The following is an 11,675-nucleotide window of genomic DNA, read 5'->3' as shown; positions in this document are numbered from 1 at the left end:
GGGGCTGGGGGCGGGGCCAGGGGCTGCACGGGGCTGAGGAGGGGGCTGGGCTGCACGGGGGCGGGGCCAGGGGCTGCACGGGGCTGAGGAGGGGGCAGGGGCTGCACGGGGGCGGGGCAAGGGGCTGCACGGGGCTGAGGAGGGGGCAGGGGCTGCACGGGGCTGGGGGCGGGGCCAGGGGCTGCACGGGGCTGAGGAGGGGGCAGTCAGGCCAACCTCCCCCCAGACCCCGCCCCTCAACCTCGACGCCGGCCGGTGAAGCGGGGCTCGGGGGGCGGAGCGCCGAGGGGCGGGGCGGGCGGCGGAGTGAGTCAGAGCCGTGTGACTCCACGCACGGTCGGCCCGGGCAGCTCGGATCCCTCCCCCAGGTAAAGTAGTGCCTGAGGACCCCCCCCGCCCGGCTCACGGGTCCTGCAGCCCCAGCGCCGGCCGATGCGATAGGGCGGCGGCCGCGTCCCGCTCCTGCGGACCGCTCCGCCGCCGGCGGTGCTGAGGCGGCGCCGCCGCCATTTTGGCGGCTGGCTCCTGCCGCGGGGACCGGCGGGTGAGTGGGGGCCGCGGGCGGTTGCGCCGCCAGGGCTCGGATCGCGTCCTCCGGGTCCGTCTGACAGAGACCCCGGCTCGGCCCCCCTTTGCCGCCCCTGCCCTGCCGGCTGGGTCCGGCGCCGGTCCGGGGATGGGAAACGTGTCAAAGGCCTGCGGGCCAAGAGAGGCCGCCCGCCCGCCCCTTGGCCGAGTCCTGGCGCTGGAGGTCTGGGCCAGGGCGCTGTGTTTGTACCGCGCCTAGCACCGGGGGCCTTGGGATCGCCGCAGCAGCAAGGGCAGGGCTCCTACTGAGGGCGCACAGGCTGCGTTTGGGTCGTGGAGGTCGCCGACCTTCCCCTGCCCGCGCCCAGCCACGGGTCTGTAGTGCTCGCGCTCCGCCGAAGGTTGTCGGGCAAGAGGCTGAGCGGGGTCCGCGTTCCTCCGAGTAATGACTGTTCTGTGTGTTCCCGGCCCGAGCAGCACCACTGCTCTCTTCCCTGTTTGGCAAAAGAAAAGGAGGACTTGTGGCACCTGAGAGACTAACAAATTTATTAGAGCATAAGCTTTCGTGGGCTACAGCCCACTTCATCGGATGCATTTGGTGGAAAATACAGAGGGGAGATTGATATACACAATCTCGTATCAATCTCTTATCAATCTCCCTTCTGTATTTTTCACCAAATGCATCCGATGAAGTGAGCTGTAGCTCACGAAAGCTTATGCTCTAATAAACTTGTTAGTCTCTAAGGTGCCACCAGTCCTCCTTTTCTTTTTGCGAATACAGACTAACACGGCTGCTACTCTGTTCCCTGTTTGGCTTTCCCTGCTCTCTTACCTTCCAGCTGCTAAAGTCGGGTTCATGCATCAGATGATTTAGTTGCATAATGTTAAACTAAGCTAGTAAAACCAGAACGGTAGAATATTCTTGTACTAGTAGGGAATAATATTTCAGATTTTTTTGAGATCACTCCAAGATTGGTTAAGCAGATGACTTTACACTCTTAGCCATCTTTTCTACTTGTTTATCACTTAAAATTTTTGTTTTAATTTACATTTTAAGATATTCAAGGTAGGGTCTCATCTTCATTTGTATGTAAAGCGCATGCATACTACTTATGAAACTCTAGATAAGTCTTAAACATTTTACATATATTAACCTTCCATTGAATACATCTGCATCTGGGATGGAACATGCCTGCAGTTTTGCATCACCTACACAAGAGTTTTAAATGTGATTAATTGTTGGACACTTCATTACCAAAAGCTATTGACAGATTTGAGAGACTGTAGAGAAGAGCGTAAAAGTAAAGGAGATGAAGTGATTTGAGGAAATGCGGAATGAGCTACATGTGTGTATGTTGGCTAATTGATAAGTAAGTAGTGGGAGGGAACATGAGTCTACAAGCATGTGGCAAGGGTAAACATCAAGGAGGAAATGAAATTATTTAAAGAGGTGAAAAGGGATTCATGAGTGATGTAATGAAACTGAGAAAAAAAATTGTTGACTGTGTATTGTATTGTATTGACAATAACATTAAGATATGTTAGATTGTGGAATAGTCTAATAGGTAGAAGCCTAATTTTCCCATATTTTAATCTGAAATGGACAATTAATCCAGACTACATAAATGTAGGGACCAATCTTTAACAAATTGAGGGATGGATAAAATGACTTACAGTAACTAACCAATGCTTATTCCTAGCAATCCATAATGTCTAGAGACCCTGTCAACTGAAACACAGCATCTGTCTGAACACTTTTACTACTATTAGTGTAAGTAACATTAAAATAATATAACTCAAGGATTCCCAAACTTTAATAGCAGGAATCACCCACTCTCATTTGCAACCCTATAAAATTGTTTACATGTAAAAGTAATATTAGAAAGGTATTGTAGTCTAGCCATCTTCTAATACAGTGTAGCATCTGGAAATGAGGCATCTAGCACCATGTGACCAGCCAGCTCTCTGGGTCATCAGCAACCTCTGTTATAACTGAAAAAGATTAAAGGGGAAAAATTAATTTTACTTTGTGTGTTTAATAGTCACTTTCACTCTTGCCCTTGTTTTTGTGGGCTTTTCACATGCAGTAGGGAAGAGGAAAAATATCTTTAGGGGTAGGAAAATGTGTCTGCAAAATGACAAAATTTGGATGCCTATGACCTGAGCCTCCTTTTAACTGTTTTTTAAATTGGCTAGATTTCAATTTGATATTGTCCATGTGTCAAGGTTCCTTCTCCACTCTGAACTCTAGGGTACAGAAGTGGGGACCTGCATGAAAGACCCCCTAAGCTTATTCTTACCAGCTTAGGTTAAAAACTTCCCCAAGGTACGAACTTTGCCTTGTCCTTGAACCCTATGCTGCCCCCCCGAAGCGTGTTAAAGAACACGAAAAGAGCCCACTTGGAGACGTCTTTCCCCCAAGCCCTACACCCCCTTTCCTGGGGAAGGCTTGATAAAAATCCTCACCAATTTGTACAGGTGAACACAGACCCAAACCCTTGGGTCTTAAGAACAATGAAAAATCAATCAGGTTCTTAAAAGAAGAATTTTAATTAAAGAAAAGGTAAAAGAATCACCTCTGTAAAACCAGGATGGTAAACACCTTACAGGGTAATCAGATTCAAAACATAGAGAATCCCTCTAGGCAAAACCTTAAGTTACAAAAAGACACAAAAACAGGAATATACAGTCCATTCAGTACAGCTTATTTTACCAGCCATTAAACAAAAGGAAATCTAATGCATTTCTAGCTAGATTACTTACTAACTAACAGTCTTCAGAGTAGCAGCTGTTAGTTAAATTAACAAATAAATTTGTTAGTCTCTAAGGTGCCACAAGTACTCCTTAACTAACAGTTGTAAGGCTGCATTCCTGATCTGTTCCCAGCAAAAGCATCACACAGATGGACCCTTTGTTTCCCCCCTTCCAGCTTTGAAGTATCTTGTTTCCTCATTGGTCATTTTGGTCAGGTGTCAGCGAGGTTATCTTAGCTTCTTAACCCTTTACAGATGAAAGAGTTTTTCCTCAGGCCAGGAGGAATTTTATATCACTGTATACAGAAAGTGGTTACCTTCCCTTTATTTTTATGATACCGTGTAATAAGCCATTGCTGCTTACATAGTGTAATGTCTTACTGTGGTGACAATGGAAGAAACTGATTTAACATATTACACTGAAAAGGATCCATGGTTAAAATTGTCAAAAGTGCCTAAGAGACCGAGGAGCCAGATCAATGGCATTTAAGCACCTAAATATTGTAGTTTAGTTTTTGAAAAATTTACTCATCATTTAATCTGTCTATTTTAAGGTTTTATAGTATAGCTGGTTGTTACAGTAACTGAGCACCTTCCATATAATATAAATAGCAAAGTTCCTAGTGGACTGGTTCCTCCTCCCTATTGGAGGTAAAGCCTGCTTGCGGTGCTTTTTTTTTTTTATTTGTCTGTTAAGAGTCAGGCTTGCTATGGTGCAAAGGTTTTTTTCAAAGAGGAGATTTTGCAGCATCTCCTAAAGATGGTCAGACTGAATTGCCTAGTTCATCTAAATAATAAAACGGTTTGGGCACTTTGCTTGTAAAGCAGATGGCAGTACGTTCAACTGTAAGTTTAAAACAAGTGTAAACTTAATTTTACATTTGATATTTTTAATTTATTTTACAATATTGGTTTGTATCCATTGTGGGAGTTGCACCTAGTGGGATAATAGGCAGGTGCTAAAACAGGAGGAATTACCCTTTGAGCTGCAGAGACAGTTTATTGCCTTGTTCCTTGAAATCTGACCCATGCCGTGCTTTTAAAAAAGTTCAGAATTTGAAACTTTGGCAGTTGGGAAACTATGCAAATCTTCTAAGTATGTATACCACCTCATCACTATTGGACAAGAGGTTTCTGTTAAAATATCAGAAGCTTGAGTTCAGGTCTTAATGGAATAATCAGTGTGAGAAACTAGAAAATGTGTAAATCCCTCTACATACTTAGGGGAAAGAGCAGTAAAAGCCATGAATCCCCTTTACAGCATTATAAATGATGCAGGCCTTTAAGCTTGGCCTTGTGTGAGAAAGGAAGGAGTAAGAACAGCAAAATAAGGATAATGGACTTGAAAAAAGCAGACTTTAACAAACAAAGGGATCTGGCAGAAAAAATTCCATGGGAGGAAAATCCAAGGAGTTTAGTTTTTTTTTTTTTTTCCTCCTGCTGATAATAGCCTCTTACTCCACCTTTTCATGTTCTCTCTGTGTGTGTGTGTGTGTGTGTGTGTGTATCTTCTTACTATATGTTCCATTCTGTGCATCCAATGAAGTGGGCTGTAGCCCACGAAAGCTTATGCTCAAATAAATTTGTTAGCCTCTGAGGTGCCACAAGTACTCCTGTTCTTTTTGCGATACAGACTAACACGGCTGCTACTCTGAAATAAGGAGTTTAGGAGAGCTTTCAGTTTATCAAGAAGATCATATTAAAGGCACAACTGGAAATTATCTCGGTGCAAAAGAAAGACAGGAAGGTAGTAAGAGGCCAAATATTGCTCCATCAGGAGCTCTTTAATGACCTGAAATCAAAAAGGAATCCTACAAAAAGTGGAAATGTGAACCAAAAAGGGCTGTTGTAAAGAGAACAGTGATCCATGTCCACTGAAGGCAGGTCAAGGAGTTGTGGGCTGTGTTCCCTCTAAGCTGTGCAATCGAATGGCTGCCCAGGAGTGATTCAAGTGCTGTGCACTTGATTAGCAGAGCTGCACATATCCGGCAGCATGTGTTCAGCTGCTCTCCCCCTGCTGTTTTGCTGCAATGTTGCTCTGCCTTCTGCTTTGGAGCCCCTGGCCAGCTGCTCCTGGGACCCTCCTGCTGGCTGTGCTGAGTGGGGGGGGGAAAGGGTGTGTGGATGTCAAGGTGTCCCACTCCCCCTGCCCCGTACCCTATCTCTGTAGAGCAGGGGAGAGGGGACAGGGGCTCTGGAACAATTTTTATAGTGGAGGTGCTGAGAGCCATTGAACCAAACTCTAAACCCTGTATATAATAGAAACCATTTCAAGTCAGGGAGTGCTGCAGCACCCCCCACACCCTTAGTTCCAGCACCTATGGTCAGGGCTCAGGAGTCGAAGCAGGAGAGAGCTGCTGCAGTCTGAGGTCTGAACAAGCCTTCTGGGCAGTGAGTGAGGGCCTTAGAGACAACACACACCATATCTCTCACTGGCTCCCCCTACCCATGTACCCCGTCTCTGCAAAGCGGGGGGGGGGGGGGGACAGGGCTCAAGAGCAGGAGAACTTTCAGCGAGAGTGCCTTAAAGAGACTGTGCACGGCATCTCTCAGAAACTTCCCCAGCAGCCAGCGTGTGCGTGCGCGCTCTCTCTCTCTTTCACTAACACACACGCATACTTGTATTGTTACATCTTAGTACTTCCTGCAATGTGCGTATATTCTCTGAAATTTTAGTCTTTCAAAGTGTGTTTTAGGTTTTTTGACTGGTCTATGCATTTCTCATAGATATTAATATTATTATTATTAAGGTCAGAAGGGACCATTATGATCATCTAGTCTGATCTCCTGCACAATGGAGGCCACAGAATCTCACCCACCCACTCCTGCAATAAACCTCTCACCTATGTCTGAGCTACTGAAGTTCTCAAATCAAATTCTCTCTTACAATTACATTTAATTCTTTCAGTAGTGAGTTCTAAAATGCCTAACCTCTCCTGGCTGGAGTAATTATCCCTATGGTTACTTTTTAAAAATATATATTCTGTCTAGGTTTTTTGTTTCTACTGGTGGCGCACCTCCACACATTACCTCGGTAAACAGAACAAAATTTATTCCACACATGGATGTCATGGGCGTAATTTGCAGCGAGAGAAATATAGGAAAATCTTTCTAACAGTTGGGGTAATTAAGCTCTGGAACAGGCTTCCAAGGGAGGCTGTAGAATCCCCTTCACTGGAGGTTTTTAAGAGCAGGAGTGGCCTAGGTTTACTTGGTCCTGCCTCAGCACAGGCAGCTTCCAGCCCTACATTTCTATGATTCTGTGACCTGTTCCCTTCCTCACAAAGATGCTGTGGAGAGTGTGAGGTGCTCAGATGCTGCAGGGATGGGGGGTATATAAGATAGATAAAGATTGTTGTGGACCTGGCATCATAATGTAATACTTTCCTTAAAGAAAGGAATATCTATTTGATTGTTTGCCTATTCCTGAGGTAAGAGTGCTCTCTGCTCCCTCAAACATCTTACACTTTATAGGTGCTAGTGCTGTGAATATGAAATATATTTGTATTACAGTAGTGCTTGGTGGCCTCATTGTACTTGACACTGTACAAACATGGAGTACGAGAAGACCCTGTCCAAAGGGTTTACAACAGAAGTGGGCAAACTATGGCCTGCGGGCCACATCTGGCCCGTGGGACTGTCCTTCCCCTGCCCCTGAGCTTCTGTCCGGGAGGCTTGCCCCTGGCCCCTCCCCTACTGTTTCCCCTCCCCTGTAGCCATGCTCAGAGTGGCATGGTAAGGGGGCTACGGCGCACGTGCAGTGGTGAAGAGGTTGAGTAGGGGGTCCTAGGAGGGGGTGGTTAGGGGTGGGGAGTCCTGGGGGGGCAGGGGATGGTTGGATGGGGAGGTCAGCGGTTGGGGAACAGGGGGAGTTGGATAGGGGGTGGGGTCCTGCGGGGCCTGTCAGGGGGTGGGGGCGTGGATAGGTCTGGGCAGTCGGGACAGGGAGCAGGGGGGTTGACTGTCTCCCTTAGAACCCCCAACCCATCCAACAGGTGGGAAGGGGGTGGGGGCAGGGCTGTTTTTGGGGTACAGCCTTCCCTACCTGGCCCTCCATACAGCTTCACACCCAGATTGGCCAAAAAGTTTTCTCATCCCTGGTTTACAATCTACATAGATAAAATAAAGGGTGGAAGAGAGAAATCACTGGACGGTACCTTTGTTCTTAGGACTTCCTTATTTTTTTATTTCTTTAGCCTCGTGTGTGCAGCATTTTATAGGCAACAAGAAAGGCAAGTCCCTGGGCAGTTTACACTCTAAATTAGATGTGATATAGCAAGGGGTTGTGTTAAACCAGTGTTGAAGAATAGGATGGGAGTGCAAGGCTTGTAAGCTGTCTGGTTTGTATTGCCTTAGTCTCTGTCCCTGCTTTGGAATATGGCTAGTTGGAATCCTAGCTGAGTAGAGCACAGAGATGCTATTGTGACAGGATGGCAAGGCTTCCTGGCACTTATGCTACTTGCTGTTTATTTGACTTCCATTAAATGCAAAACCGTACGTTAAAAAAACATTGCTGCCCCTTTCTTCTCCACCCTGCATTGTTTTCAGTGATGAGGGCTCCTCCCTTCCCTACAGGAAAAGGAGCAGCAGCCCTAGTGCTGCTCTACTTCTCCTGCAAGGGAACTGGCCAGGGGTATAGGTGTAGTATGTATAAAACCAAGCTGATCCACTTGCCTGTCAAGAGTTTTCATGCCATCTGTGCTTGTACAAATCTCACCCATAATGTTGCTGTTTTTATTAAAATTTTCTGGTTTGAAAAAGCAAAATGAGTGATCAAAACCTGTTCACTGTTCATGGTTCCAATAAAGTGAGCTGTAGCTCACGAAAGCTTATGCTCAAATAAATTTGTTAGGCTCTAAGGTGCCACAAGTACTCCTTTTCTTTTTTGTTCACTCACTGACATCTTTACTTGAATGTATTTGGATAGCTGCACCCAATGTGGTTCTTACATCAGGAAGATAAATAGTGTTTGCTTTGTTCTGGACACTGTTTTTGCTTGTCAGTAAACTCATTTTGCAACCATTTTTTTCCCCTGTGTGGCAAAGCCATATTCTTCATAGCCTGAAGGGGCAGGCAAACTTTGAACCTTTTTAAAATAACTTTGTTATCCAAGTGCAAAAAAAAAGTTGAAATGTCTTGTGTGAAAACTGATTCCCAACCTGACCACCTAAATAACAGCAAAAAAGATGCTGTACCAACTCTTTTGAACAAACTCCCTTCTGCCCTGAGACACAGCATAAGAAGTCTCAGCCCAAAGAGTAGTTTTTCTGGCAAGTTGTTTGCCTGAAAATAGGGGCTTAGACTTTAAGTTCTTCCTAATGTTTAACTTCTCACACTTGCATTATTGTTCCCATCCAAAAACACGTCATATGAAAGTTATGGTTATGTAACTAAGTACAAACACTATGAAGAATTTTACCATGATTAAAAATCTGTACGTAAAAGAATGGATATAAGAGAATGTATGAACTTCAAGGGATTTGGTCTTAAAGATGTCAGTTTTTATTATATTTAATTTCGTACCTGACTTTCACATCTATGCTTGTGAAAATTCTCATTAGACATTCCAGAAACAACCTGTACTGACATAATTACCAATCAACAAACATCACCCTTAGGTTTTTTTAGTTACTTACATTTGTAATCCATGCCACACCCATGGCCATAAAGTCAGAGTGCCTCAATTTAAAAAAAAAAAAAAAAAAAAGTGAAACTCAAAAAAATATACAAGGAAAGAGCAAAATATGTCGCTTAGCAAAGGCAGTGCTCTGACAAAGGGGGAACAAAACTGTACTCATGTTTTGGGGATACTTCGATATGGTTAGGGTTAGAGTTGGCTGCAAGAGTGGTCTTTTGTACAGATCTCACTGTACTTTATATTGAAATATGTTTGTATATATTGCTAATATCTGCAGTAACTATAACTACATATGACAGGTTTCAGAGTAGCAGTCGTGTTAGTCTGTATTCGCAAAAAGAAAAGAAGTACTTGTGGCACCTTAGAGACTAACAAATTTATTAGAGCATAAGCTTTCGTGAGCTACAGCTGAATAAACCGAAATGAAGAAAATACTCTCTGAAGCTGCAGCAGAGGCTACTGCTGTCAAAAGCTGGTTTATCGCTTCAGCAAACTGATTCCAGGTGCTTAGTCAGTCACCAGTTTCAGTGGTTTGATTTTCCTTAAAACTTAGCAGCACACATACTGGTGGAATTTTTTAATTTAAATTTATTTAATAGATTATAGTACGGTTGGGTCTTAGCATAGGCAGTCATAATTTGAAACAGGTTTATATTTAAAAACAAATGTATTTAACTAAAAAAATCAGATTTTGTTTTTAATCCATTTTTATCCACCCGTTATTGTACAATTATATTCTAACTACAAAAGGTGAACATTTCTGATATGTAACTGTTTATAGTACCATAATTACCTTGTACAAATACATTTCAGTAGTATACTAAAGTTTGTTCAATGTGTTAACAAGTGGTCAGTTATTACAAATACAATAAAGAAAAGGAGTACTTATGGCACCTTAGAGACTAACAAATTTATTTGAGCATAAGCTTTCCGTGAGCTACAGCTCACTTCATCGGATGCATTCAGTGGAAAATACAGTGGGGAGATTTATATACACACACAGAGAACATGAAACAATGGGTTTTATCATACACACTGTAAGGAGAGTGAACATCTGAGGAACAGTGGGGGGTGGGGTGGGGGGAGAAATAACATGGGGAAATAGTTTTACTTTATGTAATGACCCATCCATTCCCAGTCTCTATTCAAGCCTAAGTTAATTGTATCCAGTTTGCAAATTAATTCCAATTCAGCAGTCTCTTGTTGGAGTCTGTTTTTGAAGTTTTTTTGTTGAAGGATAGCCAGGTCTCTAATCGTGTGACCGGAGAGATTGAAGTGTTCTCCGACTGGTTTTTGACTGTTATAATTCTTGACGTCTGATTTGTGTCCATTTATTCTTTTACGTAGAGACTGTCCCGTTTGATCAATGTACATGGCAGAGGGCATATATCACATTGGTAGATGCGTAGGTGAACGAGCCTCTGATCGTGTGGCTGATGTGATTAGGCCCTGTGATGGTGTCCCCGAATAGATATGTGGACAGAGTTGGCAACGGGCTTTGTTGCAAGGATAGGTTCCTGGGTTAGTGGTTCTGGTGTGTGGTTGCTGGTGAGTATTTGCTTCAGGTTGGGAGGCTGTCTGTAAGCAAGGACTGGCCTGTCTCCCAAGATCTGTGAGAGTGATGGGTCGTCCTTCAGGATAGGTTGTAGATCCTTGATGATACGTTGGAGAGGTTTCAGTTGGGCGCTGAAGGTGATGGCTAGTGGCGTTTTGTTATTTTCTTTGTTGGCCTGTCCTGTAGTAGGTGACTTCTGGATACTCTTCTGGCTCTGTCAGTCTGTTTCTTCACTTCAGCAGGTGGGTATTGTAGTTGTAGGAATGCATGATAGAGATCTTGTAGGTGTTTGTCTCTGTCTGAGGGGTTGGAGCAAATGCGGTTATATCGTAGAGCTTGGCTGTAGACAATGGATCGTGTGGTGTGATCTGGATGAAAGCTAGAGGCATGTAGGTAGGAATAGCGGTCAGTAGGTTTCCAATATCGGGTGGTGTTTGTGACCATCGCTTATTAGCACCGTAGTGTCCAGGAAGTGGATCTCTTATGTGGACTGGTCCAAGCTGAGGTTGATGGTGGGATGAGAATTGTTGAAATCCTGGTGGAATTCCTCAAGGGCTTCTTTTCCATGGGTCCAGATGATGAAGATGTCATCAATGTAGCGCAAGTAGAGTAGGGGCATTAGGGGACGAGAGCTGAGGAAGCGTTGTTCTAAGTCAGCCATAAAAATGTTGGCATACTGTGGGGCCATGAGGGTACCCATGGTAGTGCCGCTGATTTGAAGGTATACATTGTCCCCAAATGTGAAATAGTTATATGAAGTGAGCTGTAGCTCACGAAAGCTTATGCTCTAATAAATTTGTTACTCTAAGGTGCCACAAGTACTCCTTTTCTTTTTGCGAATACAGACTAACACGGCTGCTACTCTGAAACCTGACATACTATAGTATAGTAAATACTATACTATAGTAAATACTATGTTCAATGTGATTTTTTTCACATCATTTTAAAACAGAGAATGTTTGATCTGCACTGGGAATATAGCTTTTAGCAGCCCTGGGCTTCTCAAACACTTTCTACACGTGGACCGCAATTGATGTAACAATGGTTGTGGACACCTTTGTGTGGTACCATTTTGGATCACACAACATCCTGTGGCTATAGCACCTTTTTATAGGGAGAAGTGATCGTTGGAAAGTATTTTTAAATGTCTAATGAAAATTCAGTATCTCCTTTTGGTCTTCATTCGATCTGGGCTCTGGCA

At 44.2% G+C, this 11,675-nt stretch overlaps 1 protein-coding gene across 5 annotated transcripts in view; it reads left to right on the top strand.

Moving 5' to 3' along the window:
- Positions 1 to 217: 217 nt before the first annotated feature.
- The window catches only part of IST1 (IST1 factor associated with ESCRT-III), a 28,305-nt gene continuing 16,847 nt past the window's right edge, over positions 218 to 11,675 (top strand). The window contains exon 1 of one of the 5 annotated variants that reach the window (XM_038368400.2): positions 218 to 368. The gene's annotated coding sequence lies outside the window, so the exon portion shown is untranslated. Of the gene's footprint in view, positions 369 to 424; positions 545 to 2,232; positions 2,300 to 11,675 lie in introns of those variants that run through there. The other 4 variants (XM_038368397.2, XM_043494743.1, XM_038368401.2 and 1 more) reach the window with 4 other exon arrangements.

The sequence above is a fragment of the Dermochelys coriacea genome, chromosome 12 (assembly GCF_009764565.3).
Source record: "Dermochelys coriacea isolate rDerCor1 chromosome 12, rDerCor1.pri.v4, whole genome shotgun sequence".
In the NCBI taxonomy this organism is placed as follows: Eukaryota; Metazoa; Chordata; order Testudines; family Dermochelyidae; genus Dermochelys; species Dermochelys coriacea.
The sequence above is the reverse complement of the archived record's forward strand: the minus strand, read 5'-3'. Positions and strand labels throughout refer to the sequence as shown.